The following is an 18187-nucleotide window of genomic DNA, read 5'->3' as shown; positions in this document are numbered from 1 at the left end:
GCCACTCTGGAAGCACCACACCCTTTAAGGTACAAGTTAACTTTGACATCCTTGTATTTGAAGGTAAAATAGATGTGGACGTTGTAGTTAAATAAATATGCTAGAAGGATATTTTTTGGTTCATGATTTTTCCAACCAGGAAAATATTACTTTTACACTCCTCAAAGTCACCCCCCACATCAATTACTGTGGGAAACCTACTATGAGAAGAGGGACGAGAGTACACCCTCACTATTTTTAGCCACACCCACTTAGAATCCTTTTTGGGATGCCATCAAGGAGTAGTATTACCCTATCGGGAGCTATGAGGATAAATACATAAAGTGGACCATGCTGTGGTAGGGAAGGGACCAAGATGTGCCAAAGTTCACAAATATTTTTCATACCTTTTGCACGAAGTTGGGTATCAAGGATTTTGAGTGACGTTTGGTCCTTAAGTACCGCAACACAAGTACATCCAAAATGATATGGAGTTCATGTACATCTCCTCGCTCAGCGCAACCTATCGATATGTTGTCAAGATCGAGTAGAAATTTAAACAAAAGAAGCGAGACTTTGGATCTGTGAATTCGAAGCAAGGGAAAGGCACCTCGAAACCGTAGAAGAAAGGAAAAATACAAGTTGGGCAACCTAGGACAACCCGCCGAAGCCGCAAGAAAAGAACCACACGACGAAGACAAAGGACACATGGAAATGGTGTGAGTTCCATAAGAGCCCCACTCACAACACAAGTGAGTTTCGGGCCAAATAGTCATTGGTGGCTAAGATGAAGGCTTTTGAATCATATGCATGTTATAACTCTGAGTCAGAACTCGATAAATGGAATGAAAAAGGGAAGACGATTATTGATGTGGAGCCTAGTGCCATTGTTTCCACCACCAAGATCCAAATGAATGAGCTCGAAAATCCAGAGGATGGGGAGCGCCTCTTCCACTCACAGATGTGTGTGAAGGTTTCTCCGCTGCAGTTCATTGTCGACATTGGGAGCAAGAAAAACCTCATTTCAACAGAGGTCATGAAGCGGTTTGGCCTACCTACCACAAAACACCCACAACCATACAACATCAGGTGGCTTCACCAAGGATGAGATCTTTGTGTCATCCAACAATGTCGCCTTCCCTAAAACATCAAGCCCTTCACAGATGATGTACTATGTAACGTTTCTGATCTTGAATTTTGTGATGTATTATTAGGAAATCCATACTTGTGGAAGCGACATGATGTGTATGAGTCTAGGCCTCGCACCATTATTATTACTTTGGGCAATAAATTGTACAGGATACTGGAGGTAGCACTGCCTACCACCCTCTCTTTGATCACTGGGAAGCAATGTGGTAAGATCATTTTCCAGACCAGGAAAATTGTTTTCCTTATGATTCACCTAAGGGAAGGAAGATGATTGTGGCCACAACCTCTAGACAGGGCTCCTATGCACGACAGCATCAGATGGACAAGGTCATGGAGGAGTACAAGGACATTTTCACCTACCCCCAAAGGGGTACCTCTACACTATCAGGTCAAGCACTCCATCAGTCTGACCCCGGGAACACTGCTACCCAACGGACTGATCTATCAACGATATGTTCTGGAGAACAATGAAATCAAGAGGCAGATTTAGGAGTTGTTGTAGAAAGGGCACATCAGGCCAAGTTCATCACCATGTGGGAGCCCGATCGTGTTGGTACAGAATAAGGATGGGACCTGGAGACTTTGTATTGACTATTGGGTGTTGAACAAGATCGTTGTCCGGAATAGGTATCCAATGCCACAGATTGATGACCTTCTAAACCAGCTCAAGGGAGCCAAATATTTCAGCAAGATTGACTTGAAGTCTAGTTATCACCAGGTAGCAATTGAACCATCCAATGTGTGGAATATTACCTTCAAATCCAAGGAGGGCCTTTTCAAATGGCTGGTCATGCCTTTCAGGTTGACGAATTCCCCCGTAATTTTCATGAGGCTAATGGAAGACATCTTGCGACCCTTCACCAACTCATTCATGGTGGTGTATTTGGATGACATCCTAATATTTAGCCATAGTTGGGCAGAGCACCTCCACCATATTTGATAGGTCCTCCCAACCCTGCAACAACACAAGTTGTGTGCTAATTTGGATAAATGCACCTTTGGTATGACCCATGTTCAATATCTAGGGTACATCATTGATGAGCAAGGTGTGCATGTGGACCCAGCCAAGATAAAAGTCATTAGGTATTGGCTAGCCCCAACCACACTAACAGAGCTCAGCTTTCTAGGTCTTGCCATTTTCTACTGCATTTTTGTGTTGGGGTTCTCTCATATCACTTGGCCTTTAAGTCAAGTCACCAAGGGTAGAGCAAAAGAAAAGTTATTTTGGTTTGAATCCTAACATAAGACATTTGCTGAGTTGAATTGTTTCCTCTGCTTTGCACCAGTGCTCACATTACTAGATCTGCGGCAACCATTTGATATTGAGACAGATGCCTTTGACTATGCTATTTGTGCAATTCTTACTCAGCAGGGGCATCCAGTGGCATATCACAGTGAGACACTTTCGACATAGTCCAAAAGTACCCCACCGATGACAAAGAGATGTATTCCATTATGTAGGCCTGCCAACAATGGAAGAATTAAATTCTGGGGAAGGAAACGGTCATCCACACATACTATCGATCCCTGCAGTTCATACAAACACAAAGGAAGTTGCAGAACGATCACCACTAGAAGTGGTCCACATACCTACAACAATTCCCTTTGAACATTAAGTACAAGAAGGGTGACACCAATAATGTTGTAGAATGCCTCAGCCAACCGCTAGTCATGGCACTGAGCATTGTGCTCGACTCTTGTGGGCATGAGACTTTGGGGTTCCCACATCTTTACAATAGCAATCTAGAGTTCGAAAACACATACTAGACACTCCTGGAAAGTAACAAAGTTCCAAGATGCATTGTTATGCCACTTGGGGCACCTTTGTGTTCCTTCAAGCGAGCGTGCCAAGATGATTTGGGAGGTGCACTACAGTCGGGTTGCTAGACATTTCTACAACATATGGATCTGAAGTAGAAATGTCAATTGTTATTACTATTCTACTGCTAAACTGGATATGACAGGGATTTGCTTGCAATTATTTAAAAAAAATTGAGAACTCGCTAAAACATAACAACAAACCTATGTTTTTCAAGAATTGTATGATAAAATGGTATTCCAGTTTCAACAACAGTAAGAAAATACTACTTTCCTTGAAAGTTGTCCTAATGCTCTAAATAGTTAGTTTCCATATGATGTAGGGCATTCTTGCAAGCATCTTATAACTTTCACATAAGTACCCATTGAAAGGTTGAGGCAGTATCAAAATTAAAAATCCAAAATTATAAAAGTGTTATTAACAAATGTATTTAACCATGCATTTTGATCCCCCAACAGGCACTTGTTTCAAGATTCCATTTTGAGGCTTCCTTGACATGGGTTTTCCATCAGATTGATAATTGTAGGCATCACTCCTGATCCACTTTTGATAATGTTGGTAGGAGGAATGAAGAAATCCATTGAAAGGGCAGGCACACTGAAAACCACATCGTCAATTGTCCATGTTTCTTCCATTCTTGTTCTAGTATGGCTCATTGAACGCTCTCCAAATTTAAAAAGAGTGACACTTGATTGAATTGAATGAGAAATCATCACACCATCTATTGCTCTGTAATTGTCGATAATTGTTTCTATGTTGGTTTCCTAGTGAACAACGTCTATTCCAGTGGCATGAATCTGTGTGAGATGGGAATATTCCAAATATACAAGGAGGCGAGTTCTTTGACTGAAATATCCAAAAAAATACATGTCTGATAATTTCTACAAGTCCATCACTCCTTTCATGCAGAGTTGAAGGATCAGTGACAAGATTTAAAATGAAGCAATCTTCATCTCCAATTTTCTTTTCTCCTAAGAAACGAGCATTTGCAAACATTATTGTTCTTGTTATAGGATCTAAACCCCAAGAATATAAAGGTCAACAAGAATAAGGACGTGCATCATCACCAACAAGTTAATCTAAGCTGCATAGTTACCATGGTCCTAAGCTCATTCCCATGATTAGTGATTTGCATTTGAAAAAAAATTGACATTGCTAACAAACATACATGCAGTCTTGTTCTAATATTTTTCAAGTTTAACAAAAACAACCGAATATTAACATTTGATTTTGATACTCAAAAAAATTCTACATGGTTCATTAAATTCAAAAGACCCAAATATAAAATAAAAATCTACAAGGTTGATTAAATTATACATTCAGTTTACCATTGCTTGAAATTAGACAAAATTAGAATTTTCATAAATAATTCACCTTATGCAGTGATTGTTGTACTAGGATCTAAACCAGAGTGGAAAAGGGATTAACCAAGCATAAGAACGTGCATCATTATAAACATGTTAATATGAGATATTATAGAAGAACCACCAATTAACTACGTTCGCAACAATCACCATAAAACTAACTTTAGCAGTTTGAACTCCCTTCTTTTTATTTTTTGCAACCGCTCATGCTAAAATTCTCAACTCTTAACGTAATCACAACCTGATCTGAGAGCCTATTCTGCAAACAACAATGCATAATCTATTTGGTATTTCTCATTGGATGAAACTTCAATCTAGGCCATAATCTGCAAGCACTCATATGAAGACATCAACCTTTTGTTTTCTTACCCTAACTAGGAATCTAGTCGACAACCATTTGTACTGTTTATGTTAACTGAAGCCTACAACCTAGTGCCTAGACTACATGAACACTTGCACCAATCTTACTGAAACTCGGCCTAATCATAGAGACTCGTGAATCCTTGCCAAAATTGTGTCATTCAAACTACCATAACCAAGAAAATCGTCATTTACCAAAATCAACCTTTGCGTTAAACTCTCTTTGCATGCAAGCATAGAAAACCCCTGAATTTTCTTGAATTCTGGGTAGCTGGTGAAGCCCATTATGAAACCACAAATTTTATTGAATTCTGAGTAGTTGGTGAAGCCCATTACGAATGTAGTTGTACAAATGCTTTTAAATTCACTATGTTCTCAATTTGATCCTCATTCTAGGCCTACTCTACATGTATTAGCCTCATAACCCCGGCCAAAAAGGTCTCATTCAAAAAACCATACCATACCAAGACAATCATCCTTCACTAAAATCGATCTTTATGTAACCTACTTTGCATGCAAGCATAAAACCCAAGAATTTATTGAATTCTCACTAGCTGCAAAAGCCAATAAAATGCAGTCATATTAATGCATTTACTTACTAGACTTGCAATTTTCTCTTCATCCTAGGCCTAAACTACATGATTTCGTACTAAAACAATATGACTTTCACTGAATCACAAGCTGATTTTTAAACACATTCTGCAACCAAAAGATCCTCATTCTTGTGCCATCGGAATAGACAAACCTGAAGATCCCTACGCGGAGGCCGAGGAGGACCCTTGGCAGCATGTGAACCAAGCTAGGGTGTGTGCTGCCAAACAATCTTCCCATTGCTTCCATCATGCACTTTGCTCCCACCCAAAACTAACTCCACTAACCACATATTAGGAATCATTTGCCACAATATAAAGAATCTAGTTTTGCTAGCCTTTAATGAATAATTTCGACAAGATTTTTTTGACACCTAATCAAAGGGATTGGGTGTACAGCTGTAATTAATGTAAATAAATAATAGAAAAGATAGAGAGTCATCGAGAGATAAATCGAACAGTCTCTCCCTCTTGCATATAATAATGAACAACCTGAATGAACAATATGAGTTTTGATTTGAGGAGTTACCTCCTCGTCTGACATGGTAGCAGAGCAGGCGCCATTTTTTGGCTTCCTTTTTAATTTGTAACTCCTATTATATTTTGCCTTTGTTTTGCCTTTGTTTTGCATCTTTTGTAGGCTGACATTTCTGTTAAATCCCTATGAAATCTCATTTATTGTTTAATACATTCGTTGAAGTGCGTTGCATTGGAGCTAGCTGTTGAAGTCAAAGGTGTTGTAATGACTTGGATTTCCTCCTGCTTTAAGTATGGTATATATACCCTTTCGCATTGAAGAACCATATATCCTTTTTCGTATTCACATATATCCTTTTTCGTATTCCCTTGAGCTGGATCTCAAGTATTATAAACCCATATATATAAATATCGTCAGGTCCACTTTTTAATCACATATCGCAAATCTCTTGCCCCGATCAATACCGCTGCATGTTTCCGATGCGATCATACCCTTCATTAAACCCGCTTGGACACAGTTCCTGAGGTTTCACTTTATCTGGCTCGTTCTCCACCATTGATCTCAACCTCCAGATTTTGGGGGGGACCACTTGCATGACGATTACCCGCCCGAAAAGTGCCTTTTAATCTCCACCATTGATCATCACCTCAAAATCCGATGGTTTATAGCGATTTCGGGTGCATTAGTTGCACGAGAGTTACCACCTGATACGAGCGGTTTTTCTCTCTCCCCTAGTCGCTACGTGTCAATCGCTTAGTGGAATCGGGTGCTCCCCTCTCAATACCACTTACCATTTTTTATCCGCCCAAAATCCCGCTTTTAACACGAAATCCGCCTTTAGCCGTGGTTATCGTCCCGACTTGTTTTTCTTACGATAACCGTTGATCACTTACCATCGATGGCCCTCCTTTGTTCATCTCTGCCATACAAAGCATTAAAAGAACTATAGCTACAGTCAGAATCTGATATTCGGGTGAACGTTGAATGTTGTTAAGGTGAACGTTGTTGGTATAACAATCATTTTACGAGTAAAATTTTGCAGCAGCAATATTTTTCTCCAGTGTACACAGATTTTACAATGCATTCAATTATATCTATTGTGGGATTAGTTCTCAATGGAAAGGAGAATTATCCTGAATGGTCGCGGAAAATCCAACACACTCTCATTTTTAATGAGCTATGGAAAGGAGTGTGTGTCGGACAAGGAGACAAAGCACCAAAACAGCCTACCTCAGACAAGGAGCTCGCCATTTGGGAAAATAAGAACAACAAAGCTTATGCATTGTTTGCAGCATCAGTAAGTGAAGAGGTGAGTCGACACATTTTGCCATTTTCAAATGCATTCGAAGCCTTACAAAAGCTGAAGGAACTCTATGACTCACACTCTGCACTTGAAGTTGTTCAACTCATGATTAAACTCTTCACCCTTGAATTACAAAATAATGATCCTCTTGCTCTTGCATTCGAAGTAAAATCTATAATGCATGATATCAAATTCACTAAGGTTGAATTGTATATTCCTCTAATCGTTTTTCTCAAGTCAATTTATCCTACTTACTCCAATTATCTTGAGTCATTGCAAGAAAAAGGAAATCTCAAAGATATTACCTTTGACTCCCTTGTGAAAAAATTTGCTGAAAGAGAGAAAGCTTTTGGAAAGAAGACAACCCCTGAATCTTCTGAAGAGGCTATGTGCCTTGCTCATAAAGAAAATAATCTTGCCCAAGATTCTTCCAGAGGAAGAGGTGGTCGAGGCAGACACTCTCAAAGAGAAAATTTAGATTTGCACTACATACGCTGCAAAAGAAATGGATCACATGATGCCTCCACATGCAAGTTACCTTGGGACAAAATTGAGCAGCAAATAAATCAACCCAAAGGTAAAACTAATGACACAAACAAAGATAAAGCACCTGAATCTGCTCATTATGTTGTGGCACAATGTAATATTGGAGTAAATGAAGACTTATTTAATGCTTCACTTGCTTCTTCGAAAAATGATTGGTTGCTTGATTGAGGAGAAATTTGCCACATGACTCATAGAAAATATTTTTTTGAAGAATTTACTAACAATGTTGATGGAGTAGTATACTTTGCAGACCAATCAAAACTCAAGCCATCAGGACTTGGCACAATCAGGCTTAAATTGCCTAGTCTTCCAAACTTTCTTCTGCATCATGTTCTATATCTCCCACAGTTGAGGAGAAACTTGCTGTCCTTGGTCCACATCCGCTAGCAAGGTCACTCCATTCATATGTTTGATGGCAAGCTTGAGGTGAGAAAAGCATCTTACCACTCACTTGTCATGATAGGGATAGAATAAGAAAGGCTTCTCAAGCTGCAGGGTACCTCTACTTGTACACAAAATTTCTCTTATAAGTCTCATTATGAAGAAGGTACACTTCCATCAAGTTTATTATGGCATGCTAGATTTGGACATTTGAACTATGACAGCCTCCACTTGTTGAAAAAAAATGGTGTTACTGGTTTGCCTACAATTCCTAGGAAGCTTAAGCAATGTGATGCTTGCATTCTAGGAAAGCATAGCAAACAGTCCTTTCATGATTCACACTCCAGAGCACATAGAAAACTTGAACTCATTCATTTAGATTTATGTGGTCCAATTCCTGTCTCTTCTGCAAATGGAGATAAATATATGATGACATTTATTGATGACTACACCAGAATATGTTGGGTTTATTTATTGAAGAACAATCTGATGCTTTTCAAACATTCAAGAACTTTTGTACATGGATTGAAAATGATGCACAATCTCATATTGGCTCTATTCGCACTGATAATGGAAAAGAATACACTTCAAATTAATTTGAAAAATATCTTCGCCAACATGGGATCAAACATCAAACAACTGTGCCTTATAATCCCCAACAGAACGGAGTAGCTGAAAGAATGAATACGACAATCTTAAATATGGTACGCTCCATGTTGTTCTTCAAAAATGTAAAAATGATGTTTTGGGTTGATGCAGTTTTATGTGTTGTATATATAAAGAATATATGTCCATCTAATGCTATCAGAAACAAGACTCCTTATGAAATGTGGTATGGGCACATTCCTTCGGTAAAGAATCTCAGGGTCTTTGGTTCCACCTGTTATGCCTTGATACCAAAGGTACATAGAAACAAACTTGGTGCAAGAAGTCGTAAGTGTATCTTCCTAGGGTATTCAAACACCTCCAAAGCATACCGTCTCTATGATGAAGTCAACAAAAGTTTTTTTGTATCCAGAGATGTAATCTTTCTTTAATCATCCAAAACTAACAATGTTGTTGAAAGGCAACTTGATCGCTTATATAGATTCACAAATGCAAAATCATTTCAAGAATTTGATAATCAGATTCCACATCTTGAAGGGGGGGTTCCTATACTAGATCAATCCGTGGAATCTTCTTCTAAAGCACTCTCTCCCCTACATGAAACTCCAACAACGGATGATACTCTGAGTGATGTGATTGACAGAATTGGGAGACTCAATCTTGATTCAGTCCCAACTCAATCAACGGAGTAGCCTGGACCATCTGAGAAAGGTCCCCCAAAGTGGCTGACAAAGACACTTGAAAGTGTTCATCCTGATGAGGTTGGAAAGACAGGAACTAGAAATTCAAACCGGAAAAATGGAGGTAATGTAGATGACTCTGATTCACCTGTTGATATGGATGTTTCTTATGATTGTGAATTCAATTTTTCTACAGATTTTAAGCCAACTTCCTTCAAAGAAGTTGCTTCTCATGATGAATGGAGAGAAGCAATGCAAAAGGAGTATGATGCCCTGATAAAGAATGGCACTTGGAAGCCGGTTGATCCTCCATTGGGAACTAAACCAATTGGCTGCAAGTGGATCTACAAGAACAAGTATAAAGCTGATGGCTCACTTGACAAGCACAAAGCCAGGTTTGTGGCAAAAGGTTTTTCATAGAAGGAAGGGGTTGATTATGAGGAAACTTTTGCCCCCACAGCAAAATGGGCTACCATCCGGACACTCTTTGCCCTAGCAGCTCAGAACGGTTGGAAAGTCCATCAAATGGATGTAAAAATTGCTTTCTTGAATGGAGATCTAAAAGAAAATGTTTTTATGTCCCAGCTTGAAGGATTTGCTGTGAAAGGACATGAACATAAAGTATGCAAACTTGTGAAATCCTTGTATGGCCTCAAACAAGCACCACGAGCCTGGTATGAAAAATTGACTGAGCATCTTCTGAAACTAAATTTCAAACATTATGATCTTGATGATGCAACTTTGTTTGTCAAGAAAGTTGGCAAAACAGTTGTATATCTTGTGGTATATGTAGATGATCTTTTGATGACAGGGAACAATGAAAGCTACATTGCATCCATAAAGAAGGAATTGAAGAAAGGTTTTGAAATGACTAATTTGGGCTATGTTCATTACTATCTTGGTATTGAAGTAACTCAACATCCGAAGTCCATATTCCTTTCTCAAAAGAAGTACATTGGAGATTTGTTGAACAGGTTTGGCATGACTAAATGCAATCCTCTGACTACTCCAATGGAACAAAACTTAAAGCTCACATCCATTGAAGGAAAAGAATTTGAGGATGCAACAAAGTATAGACAACTTGTAGGAAGTCTCAACTACCTAACTACTACCAGACCAGACATTTCGTTTGTTGTTGGAATCCTCTCCAGATTTATGCAAAAGCCTTGTGAGGGACATTGGTCTACTGAAAAAAGAGTTCTAAAGTACTTGAAGGGAACTCAAGACTTTGGAATCAAGTATACACAGGTGGGCAACTTCATCTTGATTGGATACTCTGATTCAGACTTCGATGGAGACAAAGAAACTAGGGTATCTACTTCAGGTTATGTTATGAGTCTTGGATCAGGAGCTGTCTCCTGGAGATCACGCAAACAATTAGTTCCAGCAGATTCCACAACAGAGGCAGAATATGTGGCAGTAGCTGAGGCAACAAAAGAAATTGTGTGGCTCAGGAAAATTCTTGAATATTTGCAGGTAAAACAAGTACAATCGAATCCACTCATGATTGACAATACCTCTGGAATAAAGTTGGCCAAGAACCCAAAGTTCCATGATCGAACAAAGCACATCAATACTAAATATCATCTAATTTGACATCATGTTGAGGCCAAAACAATCCATCTCCACCATTGTTCCACTAATGAGCATTTTGCAAACATCTTCATCGAAGCACTTGGAAGAGAAAATGTTGAAAGATTTAGAATGATGCTTGGACTCACCAACATCCCTTCAGATTAAGGGGGGGAATGTTGACACCTAATTAGAGGGATTGGGTGTACAACTGTAATTAATGTAAATAAATAATAGAAAATATAGAGAGTCATCGGGATATGAACCAAACAGTCTCTCCCTCTTGTATATAATAATGAACAACCTGAATGAATAATATGAGTTTTGATTTGAGGAGTTACCACCTGGTTTGACAGATTTTTTAGCCATTTCAGCTTTTGAGGATACCATTTTGACTTTACCCACTATGTATGATCTCTTTATCGAATTCTAGGTAGGGCTACTTAGTAATTTGGATTAGTATTTGGCTACTCTCCAAATCTCTCCTTCTCACAATCTTCTTCAAATCTCTCAAACTCTTGGTATCACCAAGAACCTCCCTCTCAAGTGAGAAGATATGAGACACATATATAGGAGGAGCAACATTTTTTTGTCATAAAGGAGGAGTAATATCCATTCCTTGAGGAAAAGTACATATTCCATTTAGATGAATGTAGCTCGTGCTATTAAGGAGAGGTATGCATGCCTTAGTTAAAAAGAGTGTAAGAGGAATATTTTATCACATGCTTTTAATGAGTGTAAGAGGAATATCCCATGTCTTTGATGAGAGTGTAAGAGAGAGTGTAATGTGTCATTAAGAGAGAGAGAGAGAGTTATGTATATCATTAGATTCATCAAGGAGAGAGGTGTGAAGTGATTGAGGTGATGAAGGTGACTTGTAATTCCCTTTTAATAATAATATCATAGTCTCATAAAAGATAATAATAATAATAATAATATATTAATAATATTGATTATTAAGTCAAGATTGAACATTAGGATTTATTAGTGATAAATTAAGTGTTTTTTCAACTATACTCGATTACCAATTGATGTAAGGTGATTTACTATTTTTATAAAGTCATACTTGAGATACTAGACACGACTTTCTATTTTTAGAAAGTCACTCCAAAATTGTCAGAAATGAGATTTTATTAAGGAAACTCATCCCTGAGCTTCCCATGGGTGGTATTTTTCTTTTGGAGAATATGGATTACACATCCCTATTGCATGCATCTTTGTTCCTTAGTAGATTAAGGACTCTACACCTTGATCTACTCCAAGGATCCAAGATTCCACACCTTTATCTTTTAAATATTTAGGACTCTGCATCCTAATCCTTTTATTATAGATCTAAGACTCCACATCTTTATCTTTCATGGATTTAGGACTTTGTGCCCTAATCCTTTTATTGTAGATCCAATACTCCACGTATTTATATTTCATGGATTTAGGACACCACACCCTAATTTCCACGGCTTCTCATCTACCCTTCTTTGAAACTTCGTGCTTCACCTTAAGGTACTGATTGTGAGCTCATACCCATTTGATGGTTTGTTGGTAAGGTCTTGTTCCAAGACCTGCACACATCACAATCTCATAGATCAAAGGAATCAAATGAATTTCATAATTAACTTATTCACATTTTACCAAGAATTGTGCATGAGTTCCACAGTCATTTTGGTTTTGAAGAAATGACTTCCACAATCATTTATAATTTCAGAATCCTTGTTGGAAACTGACTAAGTCCCCTGTTGGATCCTTCTTAGTACAAGCGTAAGCAATATAATCATACAAATCATGTGTCATCCATAAATAATAATTAACCATATGTTCCACATAACCATGATCATCTATGGATCTATGTTTCTCAATCCTAGATCACCATCCATGTCATACACATATGTCAAAACTAGGATACCAAAAGAGAAAACAATGATAATATGCACTTAACCAAAATCGGTCTTTTACACCAACCATAGATATTATCATAAGCACATAGAAACTAGGTGACCCAAACCAAGTCTATAAAATATAAGCATATACATAAGTCTGACATGCATAATCTTATATCACTTAATCAAAATCACCCTCTTCAAGTGTCACAAAATTAACCTTAACAAGGTGGGACACTACAATATCTTAGAAAAATAGAGCTTCATTAATAATGCAACTTTCTCAAATATGGACAACAATATGTATAGATTGTTGTACACACCATACAATCAAAGGTATCCCAGAAAAACAAAGCTTTATTGATAGTATGACATTTGTATAACAATATCTATAGATTGTTGTACACACCATGAAATGTCACAAAATTTTAGACTACACCATAAAGAACACAATGTCACACAACTCTAAACTACACCATAAAGAGCACATGCATTTAAATAGGTTGAAAATTAATGTTTTTTCATGTAGCATTTTAATAAAATCATATCATTGATTGATTGTTGTGATTTTAGCATTTTTAGTTGTTTTGGGGATTTCTGTTTATGTGTTTTTTGAGTTAGGAAAATAGTTGTAGATGGTTGAGAATAATGTTCGCTTAACAAGTGAGGGAGAGGAAGAAGACTTATTTAAACAAGTTGAAATGAAGGCCAATGAACTTCAATAGAGGAACTCTAAATTGGAAGAGAAAGTGTTAAATTTCCAAAGAAAAAATTTCATCCTTAGATATATAGCATGATTTCTCTTTAACCTTTCCTTTGTTTCAAGGTTTTTTTGTTTTTAGTTACAAAATAGTGAATGTTTATGTCAATAGTGAGTGTAGGTTTTGAAGAACATGACAACCAAACGCGAAGGAGGTGGATTTTGTAAGTGAAGCAAAAGCTCAATTATATGGCTTGAAATATGTTGTAATTGTTGGTTTTTTTTATTGCATTGTTTTTTCATTTATCAATCATCTACCAAAAATCAAATTTATCTTAGTGATGAGCCTCGACATTTCAACAAGGGTGTTTCAACTAGTCCCAAGGATACTAGCTTTAATTATCAACCTGGGGTTCGTACAAACTTAAGAGGTGGAAATGATATATCACAGTAGGATAAGCACTACTCAAGCTACTTTGAAGCAATGGACCAGACCAAGGTGTATAGAGACCACTCTATAAATGAATCTAGATTTGCAAGAAAAGGGATTGCACAAAAGGAAAGTTCTAATTTACTTACAGAAATGGAAATCGTAATCCATTTGCAAAAATGGAAATGCTACTCTTCTTTGCATAAATGTAAATGTTGACCTACTTGATCAAATTTAAAGGCTACACTACTTGCAGAATGTAGATGTTTCATTAAAAGGAAACCTAGTCTATGCATAGGAAATAACAATGCTTGAAATAGAAACCCTAGCTTAATAAGCATATAACAAAGAAAGGAAACCTAATCTACCTTGAATAAAGTAAAGAGCATGTAATCAACCTTTAATCATTTCATTCCAAATAGATTAGATCTAGTAACAGAGTTCATTAAGTGCTTTATGAGGTAATCATGAAAATCATCATTGTGTTATTCAATTCATGAATCTCTCTACTAACCCTAATTGTTGAAATGTTTTTCAGTGGAAGAAAGGAAAGTCCTAAATGGTCTTTGGTCTTTGTTAATCATACTTTCAGAGCCTAAGAGACATTATTTAGGGCTAGGAGGAAAAAATCAAGCTTCAAGGACAATTCTGGTAAATTTTGGAAGGCTTTTACATTGCGTTATAGGATGCTACATGATTGCTACAAGATGCTACAGGATTGTCCTCTTTTGTTACAGGATTGAGTTTGTAAGAATTTTGAGGGTGAAAAAGGTGATTTGAAGGCAGGAAATTGTAATTGAGGTAAATAAAAGTTGTATGAGGCCCTTTCCAATATTAGTACCCTTCAAGGGCCCATCTTGCACAAGGACCAATGCACATGGTGGCCTTGAACAACCAAAAAATATACTCTCGATGAACGTTTTTTTGAGGGATTTTTTGAGGTATAAATAAGGGAGATGGTGATATGATAAGGAGTGTAAATGAAAATACTAACCCTACAAATAACAGTAGTACCTACACACCAAATAAAGTTACTCAATCTTTCCAATCATCTAGAGCATGTTAATGATGTAAATTGCAAAAAAGTAGAAATAAAAAGGCAAGGATGAATTGAATTTTATTTGAAATCTTACTATTGCATTGAAAAACAACCTATCTTGGATTCTGCACAAGACCCACAACCATAAGAGATCATGATTTCTCTACTTAAATACATTTTCTAAACCAAATCACAAATTTATTGAAAGACAATGATGCAAAAATAAGACTAATATGAGACCTAACTATTGCAAAGGAAAGTAATTGTAGCTTTTTTTATTTCCCACACAATATCCCCAACCACACTTCCCACAAGTGATCCAGGTGGACATTGGTGGCCACCTGCCAAGTCCACTTGGACCCCCACCATTGTTTCTCTCAGCATTTTCAGTTTCCTTAATTGTAGCACAACTTACTATTTTTAGCAGTTTTTCGGGTCCTGAACTTCCGGAGCCGTTTTGAGGCCCTAAACGAAGTTTTTTGGGAAAACTGGGAGCAACATGGGTCCGTGGACCTATGTTTCTCTTCCTAAAGTTGTAGTTCTCGGATAGATCTTTCTAACGAGATATTTTGCACGTCAAATGGAGATCATATGCCAAAGTTACGACCCCGGGAAGTTGATGTACCAATTTAAACAAACGGGGCCCACAGTTTGGAATTTCATCTTCTAGGGTTAGGTTTTTGGATGTTTATGGTTTTCCAATGTTTCTCAACAATAAATAGGCCTTCGAGCCTCATTGTAAGATAGTTCAGAGGCATGTAGTCGCCACATTTCTTCTCATAGATAAGCTACCATCGCCCTAGCTGGTTTATTTCCATCACTGTTTGTAAGCATATTTTAGTATTTTACATTAATGAAATGAAGTATTATTTCCACTGCATATCTGTTTTTATGGTTATCTCTGTAATTTGTTGCATTCCTGTTTAAATCTGGATCAGTGGTATCAGAGCGGTCTTTTTTTTCTCTGTTTTTCTTTGCATGTCCCCAATGAGGTCAGGATATAAGGAGTTAAGGCTTGAACTGGTCGAACCTTTGCAAGACCAGCCTCGCAAATCCCGACGGCCTCCCATGGTGGATGAGAAGAAAGACAAGGGGGTAGGAGATCCTATCAAAATCTTGCTCGAAGAAGCCCTCGAGCGACAAAGGAATGCTATGATGTACAGCTTTGCCCAGATCCTTCAGCGGCTACCCAGAAGCGATGCATCGACTTCCAGCAACTACTCTGGAAATGCCACACCCTTTAAGGTACAAGTTAATTTTGAAATCCCCATATTCGAGGGTCAGATAGATGCATATGTCGTAGATAAATGGTTAAATTTGCTAGAGGGTTATTTTTCTATTCATGAATTTTCGAGTCGGGAAAAGATTGTTTTCGCTCTTCTCAAAGCAGCCCCCCACGTCAAGGACTGGTGGGAAACCTACTGCAAGGAAAAGTATGAAAATACTGGCTCACTATTTTTAGCTGCACCCACCTGGAATTCATTCTGGGATGCCATCAAGGAGCAGTACTACCCCGTCGAAAGCGATGAGGATCAATACATAAAGTGGACCACGTTGCGGCAGGGAAGGGACCAAGACATGCCGGAGTTTACCAATCTTTTCCATACCCTTCACACAAAGTTGGGTATCAAGGATTTGGAGCAGCATTTGATACTAAAATATCGTGGCTGCCTGCACAAGTACATCCAGGAAGAAATAGAATTCCTGAACATCTCCTCGCTCGGCACAGCCTACCGATATGTCGTCAAGGTCGAGCAAAAGTTTAAACAGAAGAAGTGAGACTTTGGATCTGCGAATTCGAAGCAAGGGAAAGGTGCCTCTAAACCACAGAACAAAGGACAAAGCCAAGGTGGGGAAGTCCAAGACAACCCGCCAAAGCTGCAAGCAAAGAATAGCGTCGCAAAGCTGAAAAAGGACACGAGAAAATGGTGTGAGTTCCATAACAGCTCCACTCACAACACAAGTGAGTGTTGAGCCAAGCAGTCACTGGTGGCTGAGCTAAAGGTTTCAGAATCAGATGCATGTCTCGACTCTGAGTCAGAACTCGACAAGGGGAATGACAAAGGGAAGAAAATTATTGATGCGGAGCCCAACGCCATTGTTGCCACCACGAAGATACAAAAGGAGGAACCCGAAGACCTAGAGGAGGAGGAGCATCTCTTCCACTCCCAGATGTGGGTAAAGGGCTCCCCGCTATAGTTCATTGTCGATAGCGGGAGCCAAAAGAACCTCATTTTGGCAGAGGTCATGAAGCAGTTGGGCCTACCGACCACAACACATCCACAACCGTACACCATTGGGTGGCTTCACCAAGGACGGGATCTTCGCATGAGCCAGCAGTGTCACCTTCCATACAACATCAAGCCCTTCACAGATGAGGTATTGTGTGACATTGATCCCATTGAAGTTTATGATGTATTATTAGGACAACCATACTTGTGGAAGCGACATGTTGTGTATGAATCACGGCCTCATGCTATTATTGTTACATTGGGAAATAAGCTGTATAGGATACCGGAGGTAGCATCGCCTACCACCAGCGCTTTGGTTACTGCAAAACAATGCAGTAAGCTCATTTCCAAAACCGGGAAATTTATTTTCCTTATGATATGCCCTCAAGGAAAGAAGAAGATGGTGGCCACGACCTCCAAACAGGGCCCCTTCGCATGACAACTATAGATGGACAAGGTCGTGGAGGAGTATGAGGACATCTTCACCTCCCCCGCAGGGGTTCCTCTGCATTATCAGTTCAAGCACTCCATCGATCTGACCCCAGGTGCGCCACTACCCAATGGACCAATCTATCGGCGCTCCGTTCTAGAGAACGATGAAATCAAGAGGCAGATTCAAGAGTTGCTGCAGAAAGGTCACATCCGTCTGAGTTCATCACCTTGTGAGAGCCCGATCGTGTTGGTATAGAAGAAGGATGGGACTTGGAGACTCTGTATTGGCTATCGGGCGTTGAACAAGATCACTGTCTGTAATAGGTACCTGATCCCGTAGATTGATGACCTCCTTGACCAACTAAATGGGGGAAAATATTTCAGTAAGATCGATCTAAAGTCAGGATATCACCAGGTACCAATCGAACCCTCTGATGTGTGGAAGACTACCTTCAAAGCCAAGGAGGGAATTTTCGAATGGTTGGTTATGCCTTTCGGATTGACAAATGCTCCTGCAACCTTCATGAGGCTAATGGATGACATCTTGCAGCCATTCACCAACTCATTTTTAGTGGTATACTTGGATGACATTCTGATCTTCAGCCAAAGTTGGAAAGAGCACCTCCACCACATCTGACAGGTTCTCCAAACACT

At 38.7% G+C, this 18187-nt stretch overlaps 1 pseudogene; it reads right to left on the bottom strand.

The window, feature by feature from the left end:
• Positions 1–3364: 3364 nt before the first annotated feature.
• LOC149214424 (uncharacterized) overlaps positions 3365–18187 on the bottom strand; it is a 77458-nt pseudogene continuing 62635 nt past the window's right edge.

This window comes from Pinus tabuliformis, chromosome 1_1, assembly GCF_031772625.1.
Source record: "Pinus tabuliformis cultivar Carrire ecotype Pingquan chromosome 1_1, CPIR1, whole genome shotgun sequence".
In the NCBI taxonomy this organism is placed as follows: Eukaryota; Viridiplantae; Streptophyta; class Pinopsida; order Pinales; family Pinaceae; genus Pinus; species Pinus tabuliformis.
The sequence above is the reverse complement of the archived record's forward strand: the minus strand, read 5'-3'. Positions and strand labels throughout refer to the sequence as shown.